We start from the raw sequence: 20,608 nt of genomic DNA, 5'->3' as shown, positions 1-20,608 counted from the left end.
GCTGTACGCTGCCCCCAGTGCACTGGAGGACCCACTTCATGTGATGATGGGGCCCTTCAGGGTCCATAGAAGGTGGGCTCCTTGCTCTGAGGGCTGGCTGTGAATCAGGCAATGAAGAGCCATGGGAAGGGTGGCGCTGGGCACATCTAGAGTTCCCGTGGCTCCTTTAATAGCTTTTCAGGCTCCTTCTAACTCCCCTAGTCAGCTCTCACTGTTTTCTGGGCTCGGCCTTCACCTCACAGTTACTTCTAGGTTTTCATTCCTTTAGAATTGCTGTGGGGCTTCCCAGGTGGTGCAGTGGTTGAGAGTCCACCTGCCAATGCAGGGGACACAGGTTCGTGCCCCGGTCCAGGAGGATCCCACATGCCGCGGAGCGGCTGGGCCCGTGGGCCATGGCTGCTGAGCCTGCGCGTCCGGAACCTGTGCTCCACAACAAGAGAGGCCACAACAGTGAGAGGCCCGCGTACCGCAAAAAAAAAAAAAAAAAAAAGAATTGCTGTGGACCAGGAAGCAAAATAACCAAGCATATTTCATTTAAGTCTAAAAATAGATATTAATACTATTGATAAAATGAATAATTTAATGCTACTCGGGCAATATTAAATGATCCTAGCCACTGGGATCCCCTGGGATCTGGCTGTGGGTTGGAGGAGGTCCAGTGGTGGGTAGGTCACAGTAGAAGAGCTTTACGTTAACTCAGTTAAAACGCTGACCTGCTAGCACTGAGTTACTTGTGCAGAGCAACTCCAGTGGAAGCCTCATTGGGGTGTTCCAAGAAGGCAAATGACTGCTCCCTGGTGTGTGGGTTAGGGGGTTAGGGATGGTAAGAAGGGTCTGTGGATTCACTCAGTGCAAAGACTTCAGCCTACCAGCTGGGCGACCTTGAGCAGATTATTTAACCTCTTGAAGCCTTAATACCCCTTCTTTAAAATAGGAGAGAAAAAGTACCCAGCACATAAGGTTTTTGTAAGGATTAATGAAAAGTTCATGTAAGGTGCTCAGCACACTGCCTGGCATACAATAAGCTTTCAGATGCTAGCGCTTATTAAAAACACACATGCACACAGCTTGGCTCCTCAGCATATTTCACCATGGGGGTTCATTTTCAAAAGCTAGGACACTTTAAAATGAGAATCTTCTCTTTTTTTCCACCAATTAAAACCTCTTGGTTAAAGAACAATGATAGAGCAAGAATGGATCTTATGGAATAGCACTTAGGATATGATGATGGGATGGAATATTTTCATGTAGGCATACATCAAAGGCTGGAAGGCTTTGGCGGGTGTGTGTTAATATAGGAAGTATCCCTTTAATAGTTAGATTCTGACCTGAGTTTAAAGGGCTGGAGGGGAAGATATGGAGAATTTTAGGCAAAGACCACAAAAGGAAGGAAGATAGTCATCTGAATAAGTTAGGCAGAAACTGGGGAGGGGATGAGATTAGGTGTTTACTAGTAGGGAGGCTTTCAGGGAAAGAACCACATCCTATGTAGCTTAAGCAAACATGGGACTTGATTAGCTCATGGAAGTGAAATCCAGCCTCCAGGCAGGGCTGGACGCAAGGTTCAAATGGTGTGGTATGGGAAGGCCCCCGCCTCCACCTGGTAGATAGATTCTCTCCAGTGGTAAGCAAGACTCACATTCTTTTAGCTCAGTGCAGCGAGAAAGCCTATCTGAGAACCCAAATTTCAAGAGGTTTGGCTTGACCTGGGTCACAGGTCCAACTTTATCGCAGTCACTGTGGCCTTGGAGAAATTGGGCGCTCTGGGTGGAGGTGGGGGGCTGGTCAGCTGACTGAACCACATGGATGGGTTCACCACCACCAAGAGGAGATTTGCTCGCAGGAAACAGGGCAAAGGTGCTGGGCAGGCAAGAGGAACGTGGCCCCAGCTGGTAGTGCTCGGCCTAACCTCCCCTCACCATCTGCCAGTACCCCATGGGCATCTATACCTTCTGCTTCAGTTTGACACCAGCCCCCTGAGCCAATGAGACCCCCTGAGGTGACTGTGAAGTCACATGTGTTCCTGGAAACCCCATCATATAGCAGATAGTTGTCAAGAGGACTAAGTGTAGACAATGTCTTTGTTCCAAGAGATTTGGAGCTATGACAGAATTCGCTGAATACAAGATCGACAGAGTGAAGAGTGGGGTGAGGTTATTGCTCGGGCAATATTAAATAAGCGCAGCCACTGGGACCCTGTGGGATACAACCGCAGGTTGGAGGGAGTCCAGAGCTGGGTAGGTTATAGTAGACAAGTTGTGAGTTAACCCAGGTGAAGTGCTGATGTGCTAGCACTGAGTTACATGTGCAGCCTCATTTCTACTGTCCTTCCTACGTACCATATGTGGTCTTCAGTTCAATGGAATATTTTTCTCTCTAGTAGGACAATCTCAAGGACATTTTTGAGAGTTGTTTATTTACATTAAGAAGTAGCACACATCCTGTTCTTGCTATGCATGGTTCAAAGGCTTCTGGGTGAGGAGGCACATGGGGCTGGGGTAGGGACCAGAGGAAAGAAGGAGCACAGGTTACTAGAATGCTTTAGAAATCCTTTTCTGCTTCAGATAAGTGGCTAATTAAATTTGGGGTTGGCTACTGGAAAAGTGCCAATTATGGAAACGAGCATCTGTTGATCACACTTTGCTTCAGATGCTTGGCTCCTGACTAGAGCCGTGTTGGGGAGAAAGCGGGGAGCCGCGCTAGCACCACACACAGGCGTGGTAGGAGGAGTGATTCATCATATTTACTTTCAGGCTTTCATCTTGTAACAAGATTAATTCAGTAGAATTCAACTTCCAGAGAAAAATGGACCATTTATTGTTTCAGATTCAGGCTTACGCACAGCAGGTGGATTTTCCAAATTGCCTCATCTGACATTTCCTAGAAGTGTAAGCTAACAGGATTCCATTTTTTGGCGACTGGAAAGTTATATTTGAACATTCTACAAGTCAGTTGGCAGGACTGTGAATTTCAAACACTTAACTATCTTGCTTGAGCTGGAGCTTGATTTCGTCGAGTGATTTGCAACTGTGTGACAGTCCTTTTTTAGGTCTGGAAATCATCTCAGAAAATTTAAATCATTTGCCAAAGGTCACTGAATAATGTACACGTTAGAGCTGGGGACTGGTGAATATTGATGAGAATCCAGTTCTCTTATATCTCGGAGTCACTTGGAGAAAGTGACTGTCATTTGTGACGTGTGTAACTTTGTTTGCACATGGAGTAAGTGAAGATTTTTGACACCCATCTTTTCCTGCTGGCTTTTTCCCCTGGTACTTCTAGGGCTTGCTTACTGTGGTGTCTGCTCTTACCATAAGTGAGCATGGAAAGCTACAAATCACATTTACTTTTCTTCTAGAAGCACATGTTCCTGCTGTGTTGGGCAGATTCAGCAGGCAAATCCACTTTGCCAACAGTGATACCATATTCCAGGTAATGATGTCCTTTGATCTTTTCAATTGGAAATGGTAGGCCTAAGCAAATTAAATCCAAGCAAGTACCATCAGTTAATGACTTCTTAATTATTAGATGTCTCATCTTCACCAGTTGTCTCTAAGATACCATATTAATTCACTATTCTAATATATTTGTCCATATTCCTTTGGGGGTTTCTTTTTTTTTGTAATTCATGTATTTTTTGGGGGGGGAGCTTAAAATTACTTCATTTTATTCCAGATTGCATCCAAGCATAAACACACAACGTATTGCCTTTATAGCATAAAGGAAATCTATCAATAAAATTTAAACTATCAAGTTAACCTTTAAACTCCTCCAGAAAGAATCAGATACAGAAATGCAAGTAATACCACAATAATGTGCATATGAATTGCTATTAAATTTTTTTTTACTATGGTAGTATATATATATTTTATTTTTTTATACAGTAGGTTATTATTAGTTATCTATTTTATACAAATTAGTGTATATATGTCAATCTGGGGGGTTCTTTATTCAATAATCCTTTAGGTTATTCTTTAGTGTTTTGTTTGTTTGTTTTTATGGGTGTCACAGATTTCCCCCGTATTCCTCTATATCTTTGGGATTATTTAACATATGTAGTCTTTTCCTGTTTATAGAATTTCTTTCTTTTTTTAAAAAAATATTTATTTATTTATTTGGCAGCGCCGGGTCTTAACTGTGGAACGTGGGATCTTTGTTACCTCGTGTGGGATCTTCCTTGCGGCATGTGGGATCTAGTTCCCTGACCAGGGATCGAACCTGGGCCCCCTGCATTGGGAGTGCAGCATCTTAGCCACTGGACCATCAGGGAAGTACTAGAATTTCTGATGTTTGGTAATAACTCAGGTAGATAAAATTCAGGCATTTTCTGGGGGTGTGGGTTTGAGAAGAGATGAGACAGTGGATGAGTTTGGATTTAGACTTATTTATTTAGGTGCCTCTGGTACACCCAGGTAGGTATGATCAGTATGCACTTAGAAATGGTTTGGAACTCAGACAAGAGTTCAAGGCTAGGTAGATCTTTGGAATTATCCGTTTTTAAGTAATATGTGACTCCATGAGAATAGATGTAAACATCCAAAGGAGAAAGTGTAAGTGGGAAAAAAGCTAGTATTAAGGGCAATCAGTGTGGTATGAGTGGCAGGTGAAGAGACAGGAAGACAGTGGATTCAAGGAGATTGGCAGAGAGAAGGTGAGAAGTAGTACTGAGAGGTTTTTTAGGATGGAGAGCGTTGACCATGTTTCTCAGGGAGAAGAGGGAGAGGGGGAATTACTAACAAGAGAGAAAATGAAGAAGAAAGAGGATGGGGGCTGTTGATGGTTTGAGGCGTCCAGGTGGTGGGGATACTATCAGAAGCACCATGTGGGTCTTGGAGGGGGGTACACATTCCTTCAGCTAGAAAGAAGGAGGTGAGTGAAAATGCAAGTTAGGAAGTAGAAAGGAGAGAAATGGAGGGAGATATCAGTCCTGATGCCCTTTCCCTTCTTTATGAAGCAGGAGGCTGGGTGATCTGCTGAGCAGGAAGGGAACGCTGGTAAAGTTTGGGAGCATCTTTATAAATTAAAATATGTAGTGTACCTAGATCTTGTTGAACTCATATATTACATTTCCATTTTGAAATCGAAGTCATTTTTCACTTCCTTCTGAACCTCATAACATCATGATCAAGAGACAACAACTGGGCTTCCCTGGTGGCGCAGTGGTTGAGAGTCCGCCGGCCGATGCAGGGGACGCGGGTTCGTGCCCCGATCTGGGAAGATCCCACATGCCGCGGAGCGGCTGGGCCCGTGAGCCATGGCCGCTGAGCCTGCACGTCCGGAGCCTGTGCTCCGCAGCGGGAGAGGCCACAACAGTGACCTTTGCATACCGCAAAAAAAAAAAAAAAGAGAGAGACAACAACTTACAACAAAAGCCATGGAGGCATGAGGGTCCCAGCACTGCTTGTAAAACTCACCCTGGGAATTTCTGACCAGCTGAAGGCTTGCCCTCAGATGTGCACCTTGGTCTAATATAGCAAATCTATGCAGATCTGATTGATGGCCGAGTAATTTATGTCTTAACTAAGCCCATAAATTGACACACTGTTTGAGATAGTTCTATCGTCTTTGGAGATAGAGTAAAAACTCCTTGGGGTAGGGAGGTCCCCTGAGAAACGTTAGTGTTCCTGAAGTAATAATAGGCTAGAAAGCCTTTTATTGTGGGATGCGTGTGATAGCTAAGAAATGGAAAGAAATAAATGTGAGTCACACAAAAACCTCATTCCATGACCTTCAGCCCATATTTAAGAAAATGCTGTGAGGAACTTTAATATTAGATATTTTATTTATATTTTATATAATATTTATAATTGCTATATACTTTGGCTTCACCTGGGATGAAAAATCAGCCGCACATCGTTTCACTTTCCTCCTGTTTTAACATACTTGCTGTTGCATGAGGCAGAATCTCCTTTAGCAGAGTGATCAGCTATGAGGAAAGGGAGCGGGGAGGACATACAGGCTTCTGTGTCTCAGTGGAGCCCTTAGAATTTTCAGACTTGCTCTATTTTCCTTCAGGACTCTAACTTTGCCCTGGATTTCCCACTTGGGAGCCTAACGTGGAGTAAGCCCAGAGCAGGCTCCCTGCCCCCATGCATCCACAGAACTCAGCAAAAGCTTGCCTCGTCTTGTCCGGACTTCCCACCCCACCTCAGGGCTAGGTACAAAGCAGCTGTCCAAACCTGAGGGAGGGCTGGCTAGAACCTGTTCACTGTTGGCCAGTGGGCAACTTTGGGGCCACTGGTGCTGTGGCTCTCAAGGCCCTGCTAATAGGCACACTCAGTTACACACAGGTTGGGGAAGGCTGAGGGAAGCACAGTCTGGGGTGACTTAGCCCTCCCTTCAGCCCAACCGACAACACAAGACCCTCACATACAGAGTGAACCGAGTGAAAAAGTTAAGGAAAATTAGAACAGGAAGCATTGGAAAGATTTTGCCTTCACTTAAAATTTCCCAGCTTTTCTTTTTAAAAGAAAATCAATGAATTAGCATCCGTTAAGCATTGGTATTCACGGCTTATAAATACTTTCTAAGACTTTGTAGTGCTCACTGTAGGTGTGTAGTGGAGCTGTAGTTTGGAACAGTGCCCTTAGACCTCACTTAATTTTTCCCTTTCCAGAGGGTGTGTTCCCCTCTCACATCATAATGAACCTCTTGAAAACAGGTTGAAAAAAGGAGATTCTTTGGTCAGACACAGATCCTGAGGCTTTTGCCCTCCAGCGCTGACAGATGTGAGAGAGGTCTTGACCTCTAACAGAGGCTTTGTCTGCTCACTATGTCCGCCTGGCCAAAGCTGGCGAAGCAGCCAGGAGCAATCATAGATGTGGGGACGCTATGTCCCCAGCCACTGTCGTGACCCCTTGGACAGACTCTTCCTCCTGTGTGTGTGCATCTTCCTTCCTGTTTTTTTGTTTTGTTTTTTAAATTGAAGTAGAGTTGCTTTACAATATCGTGTTAGTTTCAGGTGTACAGCACAGCAATTCAGTTATAAATATATATTCTTCTTCAGACTCTCTTCCCTTATAGATTTGTTACAAAATATTGAGTATAGTTCCTTGTACTATACAGTGGGTCCTTGTTGGTTATCTATTTTATATATAGTAGTGTGTATATGTTAATCCCAACCTCCTAATTTATCCCTCCCCTCCCTTCCTTCCCGTTTTTATCAAGTGTTTTCTGTTTTCTCCTGAATCTTCAAACACAGTTTGTGTCTTATTTACTGTTGGATGTATCGAGGACACTGTTTTCCTGCCTCTGAAGAGCTTAAAAAACAGGCCATATTCCTATTTTTCTGAGAATTTAGTTCTGCTTCTAAGTAGGGAGATGAAAATACTTTCTAATTCTATAGTCCTTAAGCTTATCCTCCCTCTTAACTTTACCAGGTAGCTAACAGGACTCATGGGCATCAGGGTAGAGGTAAGAGGGGAGAGATAAAGTGAAAATGTTGTTCTGAATGTGGGTGCTTGGCAGGTCTCTCTGTGCCTGAGCCGGGGAATTGCTATAGTAATCTAAAATCAACAGGAGAAGTGATCCAGGGCCAAGTACCGGGCAGCAATCAGGGTCATGGGTTGCAAGTTGATCTGGGAGTGAAATTACGAGCCTGTGTAAAGCTTTTACAGGGCTAGATTCCTGGAAATAAGGCAAATATATTTCCAAGGTAGCTCATTTAAAGCTGGAGCTTACAAAACTTTAACACCCTTTTGTTCTCCCTAAGTGGCTGGGAATGTAGTGGACCGTGGGCTAGTTTGTTTTCTGCTCAGCATCTCCCTTTCCATCTGGAGGCAATGCCACATTGTGTGTCAAGGTGCAGTGCTCCACCCTGTATCAAGGGCGATCCCTCCTCCCTACGCCAGACATTCAGGGTAGGAACCAGTCTCAGCCAGTCAGACCCTCCTCTCTGGGACTTTGAATATCAAGGGAGTGAAGCAAAGATTCAGAGATGGTTCAGAAACCACTTGCGGCGATGATGTCGTGCTGTGGGCAGCAGTTGAGTTCTAGCAGGGGCGGACAGTCCTGTGGCATGACCTTGGCTGTGGTCCCTACTGCCCATCCTCTCTTGGTGTCCAGCCTGTTTCCTGAGTCTTGGCCTCCAGCCCTCCCATTCATCCTATGAACTCTTCAATATCCTCCCAATGCACTCCAGCTGAGAAAAAGTGAGCATGGCTGTCTTCTGCTGCTTGCAGTCAAGCATTAGATTGGGCCGTCTGATGTTCCGGTCCTCAAATGCAAAGAGGTGTTTCTGGTGCTGCTAGTTGGTCTCTATCTAGAATGGTCTGGCACCACGTGTGCTGTGCCCCTCCACGTGAGAGCCTCTGTACTTAGAGATTTTAAGACAAGTCTAGAGTCAAGGGTTTCTGGCATGTTACCAAAGTGGACACAACTAACTTAATGTAGAGAGGAATTTCACTGAGTAAGGGCCCTAAATAGTCAATGTTTGCAGGTGTGACTCCCAGGCCGCAGACCTCGGTGGCAAGGGATACTGAGTTTTTTCATGTATTTAAATCAACTTAACTTCAACCTCACCTTTTCCTACACAGCAAAAAGGAAATATACCCACAGGCTTACCTGACTGCCCCCCAGAGCCTCCTCACCCCAAGGGTTGTTTGGAAGCCCCGGGTCTCATAGTGCCAAGATACAGGGGAAGGCCCTCTGGTCTTCAGTCCCTGGACTGTATTGGTGTCCTCTGAGACAACCACTGCCCTGGCAAGTACAGTCCCTTCAAACCTACTGGCTCTGTTTTTTTCCCCTGTGGCACTTAGAGCCTGGGGACCTTTGGCAAGGCTACTGCCTAGAGTTCTATCTCTTTAGGTGTATTATAAAGCTGAGCCTTTGAACATTTGGTCACCTCCTTAGGGCACTATTATGGAGATGGCTCTGGGCCCTGATGCATGAGGGACCCATAGACCTCTGTCCTTGCCTCCTGTCTCCTGGAATCTTTTAGTTTGATGAACATTCCACTTTCTTCATGTTTCCCTTACATGTCCCCCCAACCCGCCTACCATACACGCACCCCACAAATTAATCAATGGCTTAAGCTTTTGAAAACAAAAGAAGGAAAATGTATTGCAGGCAACTTGTGCCTTATGCTCTGCCGCAAGCATCCTTTGCTCAAATGGTAGAAGGGAGAGAGCAGTCATTGCATGGGGTGGGAGGGGAATAAAAACAAATTAATAGGTTAAAGAAAAGTCTTGTCAATAGCATTTAAAATTAATGAGGGGAAAAAGAAAACGGAAGTGCTGAAATGCTATCAGCTGCCAGACAGAAGGGTTAATTGGCTTTGTATTTGGTGTCACTATCTTCTTTGATTTCTTAAAGTTTCATAAGTGATGCAACCTCATCTCTAAGCTATTCTGGTATGAATAATGTCACTCCCTCCTTTACCCCTCTAACTTTTTAGAGTAAGGAATGAGGAGTGTTTCTTGTCTACATTCTGTAAATCAAGTCAGCAATTCTAGCTCTAATTAATATGGGACTTCTACTCCAGCTGGAAACAAATATTTGTGTAACAAATGAAAGAGCATGTAATCCACAATCAAGCTTCTTACTGAGCCCCTTGTCCCAGCTGCTTCTCTGAATAGAGTCCACTTATTATTATAGTCTCCAATCTTGTGTGGCAAGGCAGCTTAGGTGAGGTATCTCTGTTGGTGTGTGAGCCTAGTAATTTACTGATACATTTAAAACAAGCATATGCTAAAATCTTTTATTCATTATAGATGCTGATTCCAAGAAGAAAAGGATCCCCATTTTGGGAATTTACAGGTCTAATTCATCCCACACATATGAAAGCTGGATTCTGGTAAAATTGATGAATCACTAGATGAGGGAAGGTCAGGTCTTCTTAAACGCATAACCATGATTGACTTTGAGTCACAGAAACTCTGATGCAAATGTGTTTAAACAATAGGGGGATTTATTGTTCCATTTAAAAGGCCAGAGATGGGTTGGTTCTAGAATTGGTTAATCCAGTGGCTCGGTGACATCATGGTAGACCTAGGTTCTATCCAACTTTCCTCTCTGCCACCCTCTAGGCATCGGCTCCTCCTTTATGGTCCCAAGACAGCTGAAGCACTTCTAAGCACCGAATCCCAGCAGGATTTCCAGAGTCAGAGGGAAGGAATGGTTACTTCTTGCCTGTCACTCCTTATTAGCAAGAAAATTTCTCCCAGAACTATGCCCCCACCCAGCAGATTTGTTCTCATGTCTCACTGGCTAGAATTGAATTGAGAACACCGCCTCAGGGCTTGACCACGGTGCCCTTTCCATGGCACCTGGCCATGGGGACCAAATTTGGGTTTTCTCAAGAGAGGAAGGGATAGGTTAAGTCGGGTGACCAGCAGTGTATATCATGCCAGCTTACCCCCCATGAGCTAATAAATGGCTTGTAAATATGTTTTCTGGAATGTAGTTAGAAGTAAATATATGACGTTAATAATACTCTATTAACTGCTTTTTTTTTTAGCCTCAATTTTAGTTCCCCAACCAGGGATTGAACCTGGGCCCCCAGCAGAGAGAGCACGGAGTCCTAACCAGTGGACTGCCAGGGAATTCCCTACGCTATTAACTGCTAAATGTTTCATTTGAACTTTCATCAGCTTTTGGAAGACACAAAATAATTTTTAGCGAGCACCTTTAAGGATCTAATCCAGATCATTTTCACTTATTTCAGAGATGTGTTAGGAGTCAGGGAGATGTCATACGATGTGGCGGCTCCTACTTCTTGAGAGTCATCCTGAATTCTAAGATGTCTTCCCCAGCTCCTCGTCAGACTCATCCAGTCATTGTCTCCACATCTTGGTCCTTTGCTCTTTGCTATGCCCTGTACACACCTGCTCCTCTAGAGAGGGCATCTACTTATGTGATGCTCCTATCACAACCATGTGAATCATGCCCAACTTTACACTTTGGTTCTTTCTTCCAGGTGCTAACCTCACATTTCCATATGACTGGTGGATATTTCCAGTTGCATATATTGCTAGTAACTCAAACTCAACACACTTAATATCATCATACCTTCCCTCATCATCTGCAATTTTATTCCTATCATTTAATGAAGGCCAACCAACTCAAATTCCATCTTCTTTGTGAAGAACTTTCTGATTGTCATCTGTCCAATGAAACAGTATGTATCAAGTGCCTATCGTAGGCTTGACCTATTGTAGACCCAAGTATAAGGTGGTGAGCAAGCCCCCATGGAGCATATGTTCTTGTGCAGTGATATAGCAGATAATGAGTGACCAATCATCCCAGCTAGAGCTGATCTCTTATCTCTGATCTTCTAAAACTTTCACTGTCTATATAATAAAGATACAGTGATAGCAAAGGTGTACCTTGGAGAGAATTTGGACAGGGTGCTGTTCTAAGTGCTTAAAACGTAATAACTCTTTTAACCTTCACAACAACCCTGTGAGGTGGCACTGTTTGCCCTACCATTTTTACAGAGGACGAAACTAAGACAGAGAGGTTAAGAAACTCACTCAGGTTTACAAAGCTAGTAAGTGATGAGTTTGCTTCCTTGAAAGCCAGGAAAGTAAAATTAGAATAAATTCTATTTTGAGTAAAAATAAAATATTGAAACTGAATGTGATTTTTAATACACCTACTTTTTCATTTTCAATATTTCCTCAACCCCATCAATGTCCCAGAAAAAAAATAACAGTAAAAAAATACAATGAGGGCTTCCCTGGTGGCGCAGTGGTTGAGAGTCCACCTGCCAATGCAGGGGATGCGGGTTCGTGCCCCGGTCCGGGAGGATCCCACATGCCGCGGAGCGGCTGGGCCCGTGAGCCATGATCGCTGAGCCTGCGCGTCCGGAGCCTGTGCTCCGCAACGGGAGAGGCCACAGCAGTGAGAGGCCCGCGTACCCCCCCAAAAAAAAGAAATCAAACATCTATGTAGGGACACACATTTTTTTCTTTTGCTTTGGGCTCCACTATGACTTGACACAGGATTGTTGGAGCCTGTCTGTATTTAAACTTTTGCTATTTTGTGCATCATGAGTTTTTTGTATTAATTTTGATTTTTAAAAATATTGCATTAAAATATTATTTATCTTGATCACCAAGTTTTTGGCACCCTTGTAAATTTTGTGCCCAAGGGGAGTGTCTCACTCTAATCCTGGCCTTGAGTGGTAGAGCTGGGATTCAAACTGAGGCGACCTGGTTCCAGGTCTGTACTTTTAACCACTGCACAGCTCATGTCCTAGAATTGTTGATTTTTGTATCTATATCTACATACCACTGTTCATTCCAATTAAACTAAAAATGCCTTAAGGGCATAGACCAGTTGTCATACTGCCTTCCTGTATTCCTAAAGCATCTGGCATGGTGTGTGTTTGGCACATAGGGTGCCTGATAAAGGTCGGCTGAAAGGGGGTCAAAAGACCCCCTTTTCTAGTGGGCTAAAATTTACCATCACCACCAGCTACTTTTACCACAATTTGCAGTTTTGCTTTCTTTACTGCACTTTCCCTCTTACATATGGTATTTTAATTTTATAAAAATAATTAACTGAATAACCCATTTCATATAAAGATAATGAACACATGTTAACAAAAACATTATGAAAATAAAATGCTTTCTTCAAACTAGTATTCTCTTTTTAGTGAAACTTTCTGCATTTTCCAGAAATATATGGCCTTTGGGAAGAACATCTATAGGTTTTAGTTTTGTAAGCAAACAGATGAGTATAGTAAAGAGAAGGCAGAATGTTCATTGACATAATTATCAGCTCTTTGGTTACAATGTAGCAGTTTCTGAAGTACAACGGTTCTGTGATTTATGCTTCCCTACAAACTAGAGCTCTGCTCATTACCTCTTACACCCGGCTGGGGATCCGCTTCACCTGTGGGTGTACCCTTCTCAGTGTAGTAATACCCTTCTCAGTGTAGTAATGACACGCCTGGGTGGTTATATTTTCTCCAGCACTACTTCTGGGAATGACAGGAAGAGATGAGTATTTTCTCTCCTGCCACTGAACTTAGAAATGTGGGTTTTTTTTTTTTTTGGAAGAGGGAATCAATAATGAACGCAGCGATTTCTTCATTATATAAAAGCCGTTGACTTGTTTTCCTGTACTTTAACATCCTCTGAGCAGGTTTGAGCAGCTTTTGAATTTTACCTTTGCGTATTCTATAGTTACCAAAATTCTATAGTATACTATACTAAGGTGTAGTCTATTCTATACTTTACTATAGTAAATATAGAATTCTATACTTTCTAGTTTATTTACTGATTTTACAATAGAGCCTTTCCAGAGCAGAGCCAGGCAAATTGTCACTTGCTTGACACTTGGGAATCATATGGTTTCTCCCTTACGCTCTGGGGTTCTGCAGGGAATATAATAGTGTACTCAGGCTAACTTGGAAATCATACTGTTATGCGATGCGGTATGAAACACTGTGTAATTACCAAAATTCTGCAGCTATTAATATTTGCCTAATTTTATGAGGAAACAAGGTGTGAGGAGAACTGGATAGAATTGTGAGTTTGTGCTAAAGGCAGTTTTACTGAATGTCATCCTCCCCGTTAGATCTGTGCCCTGAAAACCTTGCTCTATCTTTGGTGCAGACACAACCTCATGCATTTTAGGGGAAGAAGACATGCTCCTGGAGAGCATATTATTTTCTCAGCATAGCCTTTAGCTACTCCAGGGGCACATCTGTGTTCATCACTTAGACCAGCGTAGACTGTTAACGGATGGCAGCAAACTTAAGGCTTAACCAAGACTCAAGTCCATTGTAACTTCTATTTTAATAACCTGAGCAGAGAAAACAGTTTAGTAGGTCATCTGAGTGAAACCGGCGAGAGACAGTTTCCAAATACATGAAGGAGAGTAGCAAGAAGAGTTGGTACAAAATGAGAAAAACAGTTACAAAGGGTGGTGGGGCCCAGTGCCTAAGTCCTGGTGTGGATGTTACCTCTCTGAGTTCTCAGGAAAGGCAGGAACCTTTTGAAAATAAGGCAGCCAGAACTCTATCTGAGGTAAGCCAAGCTTAGACCAGGCACAGCAGAAGTCGACGAGCATCCTTTCTACTCCTGCCTCAAGGCTGGTTCTATGTACCACGGCAGGGCGCTTGAAATTTAGAGACATGAGGGTTTAGAGTTCACTTCTAGTCTTAGATTTAGATGTCAAATGTCTAAGAAAGTAACAAATGGGGGGTTCTGGAAGGATGTGATTCAAGAAACAAGAACTGGGGGTCCGATCGCACCGGAGCGGGGTCCACGGCGTCGTTCAGGCCGCCGCCGCTGCTCTGCCTGCTCTTGCTGCTGGTGGAGCGGCGCAGCCCGGCTTCCACTTCCGCCCGGGCTGTCAGCCCCTGGCGGGAAACAGCTCACCCAGTTGGGGCGCAAGACATACCCCCGGCCTCGTGAGTACCTGTCCCCATCGGATCTGCCCAAGAGCTGGGACTGGCGCAACGCGGATGGGGTCAACTACGCCAGGGTCACCAGGAGCCAGCACATCCCCCAGGACGGCGGCACCAGCGCCACGGCCGACCGGAGCCCCAACAGGCGCAAGGGGGCGTGGCCTTCAGTGCAGCACGTCATCGACGGCGGCAACGCCGGCTCCTGGGAGGCGGGCGACCACCTGCAGGGGTGGGAGCACGCCCGCCCGCGCCGCATCCCCGACGAGACCCGCAACAACGACCAGGCCAAGGACCAAGAGTGTGACAAGTTTAACCAGTGCGGAACCTGCACCGAATTCAAAGAGCGCCGTGTCATCCAGAACTACACCCTTTGGGAAGTTGGCGACTATGGCTTGGTCTCCAGGAGGGAAAAGGTGATGGTAGAAATCTACACAAACGATCCCATCAGAGGCGGTACGATGGCAACAGAAAAGAGGTCTAACTACTCTGGAGGCATCTATGCTGAATACCATGACAAGGCCTACATAAACCACATCATTTCCGTGGCCGGGTGGGGCGTCAGCGATGGGATGGAGTACTGACTCGTCCGGAATTCATGGGGCGAGCAAGGCTGGATGAGGATAGTGACCAGCACCTACAAAGGTGGGAAGGGTGGGCTTCCCTGGTGGCGCGGTGGTTGAGAGTCCGCCTGCCGATGCAGGGGACGCGGGTTCGTGTCCCGGTCCGGGAGGAAACGACATGCCGCGGAGCGGCTGGGCCCGTGAGCCATGGCCGCTGGACCTGCGCGTCCGGAGCCTGTGCTCCGCAACGGGAGAGGCCAAAAGACGGGAAGGGTGCCGATTACAACCTTGCTGTTGTAAGCTGTTGCACATTTGGGAACCCCACCGTTTAAGGCAGACGTCTCCAACGAGCAGTTCTTAAAGAAATGATCTCATGAGCCGTAACCAGAGGGGATCCCGTCATCATGGGCACTGGGTTGGTACTGCCATGGTTCGAGAGAACTGGGGGTTGATGTTCAAGTATCTGACGCCTGGTAACGGCACTGAGCACGGAGGAGAGACACCCGTCAAAATGCCTCATGGGCTGAAAGAGTGATCCCAGGGGAGAGTCTGAGGGGGGCGACTTAGCACCTGCACAGGACTGCTTCCTGTCATGATGATGGCAGCGAACCATCTACCTGGAGAAGAGTGATCACCAGACAGTGAATGATGTGACCTGTGTTTTCTTCAATAGATGATTTGGCAGCTATGGTTTGTGATGTATTTAAGAGGTAAAAACAGTTCAGACTTATCACCAGTTCCTTTGTCACCTTGAAATCAATGGTGGGGTAGTGGGGGGAGATGGCAATTTCAAGATGCCAAGGGATGAATAAAATACACACTTCAAGAAGGAAAGGAAGGAAGGAAGGAAGGAACAGGGAAGGAGGAGGGGAAGGAGACGGAGAGGGAGGGAGGAGAGAAGGAAGGAAGGGAGGAAGGAAAGAAGATAAGGAAAGAAACGAAAAAGAAAAAAAAAAAAAGAAACAGGAACTGAGAGCCCATCATGGGGCAGGGTGTTGGCCCCAGGACTGGAGACATGGGCTTGATTAGACACAATGCTGCCCACATGGAGATGTGGTCTGTCCAGGATTATGTGTCTTACATTCCAGCCCACTGTAGGTTTCCAAGATGGGATGGGGTTGGATAAAGCACAAGTACACTTTCAGAACCACGTGCTAATATGTGTGGAAATAATAACTAGAAAAGTCTGCAGTGATAGGACTCTGTTTTCTTCCCCTACTTTAGTGGTATTGCCCACACTTCAAATAACCTTTGTATTACGCATCTTCCGCGCCGTGTTTCTTCAATACCTGCCTTGACTTCTCTCCTGCTAAGCTCTGCTCTACCACACACTTTTACCTCCCTAGAGAGCTAATTATAAGCCTGTATTTTAGTGTCTACTTACAAGGAAAGCTTGTGTCAAAAGCAGCACATATCTATATAGAAATTGCAAAGAGTGTAAGTCCAGAACAGCGATGAAGCAATGCCCATGGATATGTTCACCAAGTAATGACTCAGGGAAGTTGAAACTGGTCTGGTCAGGATAGTGCTGGCAACTGGATGCCTAATAAGTGTTTATTGACAATAATCATCATGATAATGATAAAATGACCTGGTATAAGTTTATTTGGGACGTTTTCTACCAATAATAAGGGGGCAGAGGAACTTCTATGCTCATCAAGATCAGAGCTTAGAAAAAAAAAAAAGATCAGAGCTTAGGCTACTTCAGCCTTGTGGGTAAGTTTACACCTTTGCAGGCCCATCAGGTTTTTCACTAGTCCTTCCATCTTGAGAAATAATGCTTCTGATGTAATAGTAGCTTAGAATATTTGAGCATTAGGTCTTAAGTGACTTTTAATCACAGGCTTTCTTGCTAACGTTACAATCTCTTTTAGGCCTTTGGTCTCCTGAGCCAGTTCTGCATAGCTGGGGTGCTATTATCACTTTCTTTTCTCTATTTCAAGGGTATAAGGTGTAAGGGGGAAAAAAAGTAGAAGTAGGAATAGTTTAAGTGTGCATTTACATCTTGGATTTTGAAGAGGAAACTCAGATCTTCCAAACTGTCTTTTATCATCTATTCAAGGTCTAGAGCACTATAGAAGTTCCCCTCCCCTTAAAACAAAACAAAAACTTTTTTCAGAGCTTCCATGCACTTTTGTGTTTATAGATGGAAATATCTGTGAGATTACACATTTTCAAGCCTTACTGCAGATCCCTAGTTCTAGTGGGATTATATAAAACCTGGTATTGTTGAAAACCCTCCTTCTGTCTTCCATTCTTGAAGCAGGATTGAACATTTTATCAAATTGACAACAAGGGAGTGTTTTACCTGCTTGACTTAGTCTTACTATTTTATTTCAGTGCAGTGTGTCTACACCCTGCTGGGTGTGGAGGCCATGACTCACCTGGAGAGAGGATGTTGTTCACTGGGGGCATCCAGGGTGTTGCAGGATGACTGAGGCACTTCTCATTTGGACTTGGTGCCATTTTGTTCCTTCCCTTGTTCTCGCTTGGATATTTACTTGGCTACTTGCTGCCAAGGAGAACCAGTCCGTTGAGTATTCAAATATTAACTCCTCTTTCTACACAAGTGGCCAAGCAAGTTTTTACTGGAAATGTAGCCTGGTGCCTGAGGAAAGATGGGGTGGGGAGAAGAGAGATTGAGGTTAAAAGGCAAAGGGACCTGCAGAAAATAGCTTTTCTGTCTGATTACAAGTTTTATGACACTTTTCCATTGTCCATAATCTTTGTGCACAAGCTTAAGAAAACATTTAGTGAGAATAACGTCACGTTAATCAATTTGTACCAAGAAGCTTCCTCTTCCTGCTGCACCACCATCCGCTTGGCCCATTAGAGCTCAGAGAAGGATCTGACCCCTGGCGGTCTGACTCCTGTGAGTCACATTTTGTACATAACACCTCCTCCCTTCACCACCTCTCAGACTAAGCAGGTGCCCAGAGCTCTAGTGGTTACAGGCCAGGTAAAGCTGTGGGGAGAAGCTATCTGGATGGAAACAGCTGCACTCAGGTGAAGGGTGGAAGCTGTACACCAGGCACCCGGTTCCTCCTGAGGTTATCAATACTCTCCTTGTTCTCAGAGGCTCACTCACCCCTGTATCCTTCTCTTTCCCTCCTGTGGGCACTTCCGGAGCTGGGTAGCTTGAGTACAACTCTTACCCAAAGCTTTTCCTCTCTTTAAAAAAATATGTGACTAATTTATCAAGAGTTATATCCAAGAGTGTTCAAATTGGGTATTTGGGGTAGTTAGTCCCAAACCCAACTGTATATCAGAAACATGGGAGCATGGAAGAGGGAGAAGTTGGTTTAGAAATACACATTCCAAAACAACAAAGTCCTACTGTATAGCACATGGAACTATATTCAATGTCCTGTGATAAACCATAATGGAAAAGAATATGAAAAAGAATGTATATGTGTATAACTGAATCACTTTTCTGTACAGCAGAAATTAACACAACATTGTAAATCAACTATACTTCAACAAAATAAATTTTTAAAAAAAGAAACACACATTCCAGGACTAGATAGCTTTATTGGAGAATTCTACCAAAAATTTAAAGAAGCATTAATATTACTCTTTCTCAAAATCTTCCCAAAAATTGAACAGAAGGGAACACTTCTTAACTCATTCTATGAGACCAGCATTACCCTGATACCAAAGCCAGTAAAAGACACAACAAGGAAAGAAATCTATAGACCAGGACCCATTAAGAATATAGATTAAAAAAAAAATACTAGCAAATCAAATTCAGTGACATATTAAAAGGATTATATACCATGACCAAATAGAATTTATTCATGGAATGCAAGGATAGTTCAGCATTTAAAAACCAATCACTATAAGAACAAACGTATAGACAACAAGAGGGGAAGTGGCCGGTTGGCAGGGGTGGGGGGGTTGATGGTGGTGGGATGAACTGGGAGATTGGGATTGACATATATACACTAATTCATAACTAATAAGAACCTGCTGTATAAAAAATAAATAAATTTCAAAAATTCAAAATAATTAATTTTAAAAAATCAATCACTATAATATACCACATTAATACAATAAAGAAAAAACCCCACAGAATCATTTCAATTGATGCAGAAAACCATTTGACAAATTCAACACTCAATGACAAAACTAGAAACAGAAGGAAACTTCCTCAACTTATAAAGGCCATATATGAAAAATCCTCAGCTAATATCCTACTCAATGGTGAAAGACTGAGAGGTTTTCACTTAAGATTAGGAAAAAAAGAAGGGTGTCTGCTTCCTTCAACATAATATTGGAAGTTCTAGCCAGAGAAATTGGGCAATAGGAAAAAAGGCATCCAAATTGGAAAGAAAAGAGTAAAATTATCTCTGTTCACAGACAACAGAATCTTTTATGTAAAAAATCCTAAGGATTACACACACACACACACACACACACACAACAGCTAGAGTTAATTTTAAAAATGTAGCAGTTGCAGGATACAAAATAACACACAAAAAATCAGTTACATTTCTATACATTAGCAATGAAAAATCTGAAATGGATATTAAAAATATCATTCCATTTATCAGGGTGTCAAAAACAATATAGTATTCAGGAATAAATTTTTAATCAAGGAGGCTAAATACTTGAACATTGAAAATTACAAATCATTGCTGAAAGAAATTAAAGAACACTTAAATAAATGGAAAGACATCCTGAGTTCATGTACTGGAAGACTTCATATTGTTAAAAGGAAAATATTGCCCAAATTGCTCTACACATACAATGCAATCTCTTTCAAAATCCCAACAGCAGTTTTTTTTTTTCAGAATAGAAAAATCTATTTTAAAATTCATATGGAAGCTCAAAGGACCTGGAATAGTCAAAACAACGTTTCAAAAGAAGAACAGAGTTGGAGATCTCACACTTTCTGATTTCAAAACTTACTACAAAGCTACAATAATCAAAGCAGTGTGGTACTGGCATAAGGATGGGCATATAGACCAGTGGGATAGAACAGAGATCCTAGAAACAAAACCTTGTATATGTGATCAAATGATCTTTGACAAGGGTGCCAAGACCATGTGATAGGGAAAGGACAATCTTTTCAACAAATGGTATGGGGAAAACTAGATATCCACATGCAAAAGAAAGAAATTGGACACTTTCCTTATACTATATACAAAAATCCGTTTTGTTTAGGAACAAAGACCTAAACTTAAGAGCTAAACTATAAAACTCTTAGAAGAAAACACAGGAGAAAATTTTCATTACATTGGACTTGGTTATGATTTCTTGGACATGACACCAAAAGCACAGGCAAGAAAAGAAAAAATAGACAGACTGGACTTCAACAAAATTAAAAACTTTATTGCATTGAAGGACACTCTTAATAGAGTAAAAGGACAACCCACAGCATGGGAAAAATATTTGCAAGCCTGATAAGGAGTTAATATTCAGAGTATATTAAAAACTCCTATAACTCAACAGCAAAAAATCAAAACAAAACCTAATTTTAAAATGGGCGCATTAAATGATGTATTTTAAAAAATAAAAAATAAAAAAATAAAATGGGCAAAGGACTTGAACAGACATTTCTCCAAAGAAGATATACATATGGCCAATGAGCACATGAAAAGATGCATGAAGATAGTCGTGAGGAAAATGCAAATCAAAACCACAAAGAGATATCACTCCACACCCCTTAGGATGGCTATTACCCAAA

The 20,608-nt window shown here is 43.2% G+C and overlaps 1 non-coding gene and 1 pseudogene across 1 annotated transcript; one reads left to right on the top strand and one right to left on the bottom strand.

Annotated features, from left to right (window-relative positions):
* The window catches only part of LOC137209161 (cathepsin Z pseudogene), a 31,687-nt pseudogene extending 16,436 nt beyond the window's left edge, over positions 1–15,251 (top strand).
* On the bottom strand, positions 4,198–4,270 carry TRNAG-CCC (transfer RNA glycine (anticodon CCC)). The gene has a single exon. It is a non-coding gene; the product is annotated as a tRNA-Gly (tRNA).
* Positions 15,252–20,608: the final 5,357 nt, after the last annotated feature.

The sequence above is a fragment of the Pseudorca crassidens genome, chromosome 1, assembly GCF_039906515.1.
Source record: "Pseudorca crassidens isolate mPseCra1 chromosome 1, mPseCra1.hap1, whole genome shotgun sequence".
Taxonomy (NCBI): domain Eukaryota; kingdom Metazoa; phylum Chordata; class Mammalia; order Artiodactyla; family Delphinidae; genus Pseudorca; species Pseudorca crassidens.
The sequence above is the reverse complement of the archived record's forward strand: the minus strand, read 5'-3'. Positions and strand labels throughout refer to the sequence as shown.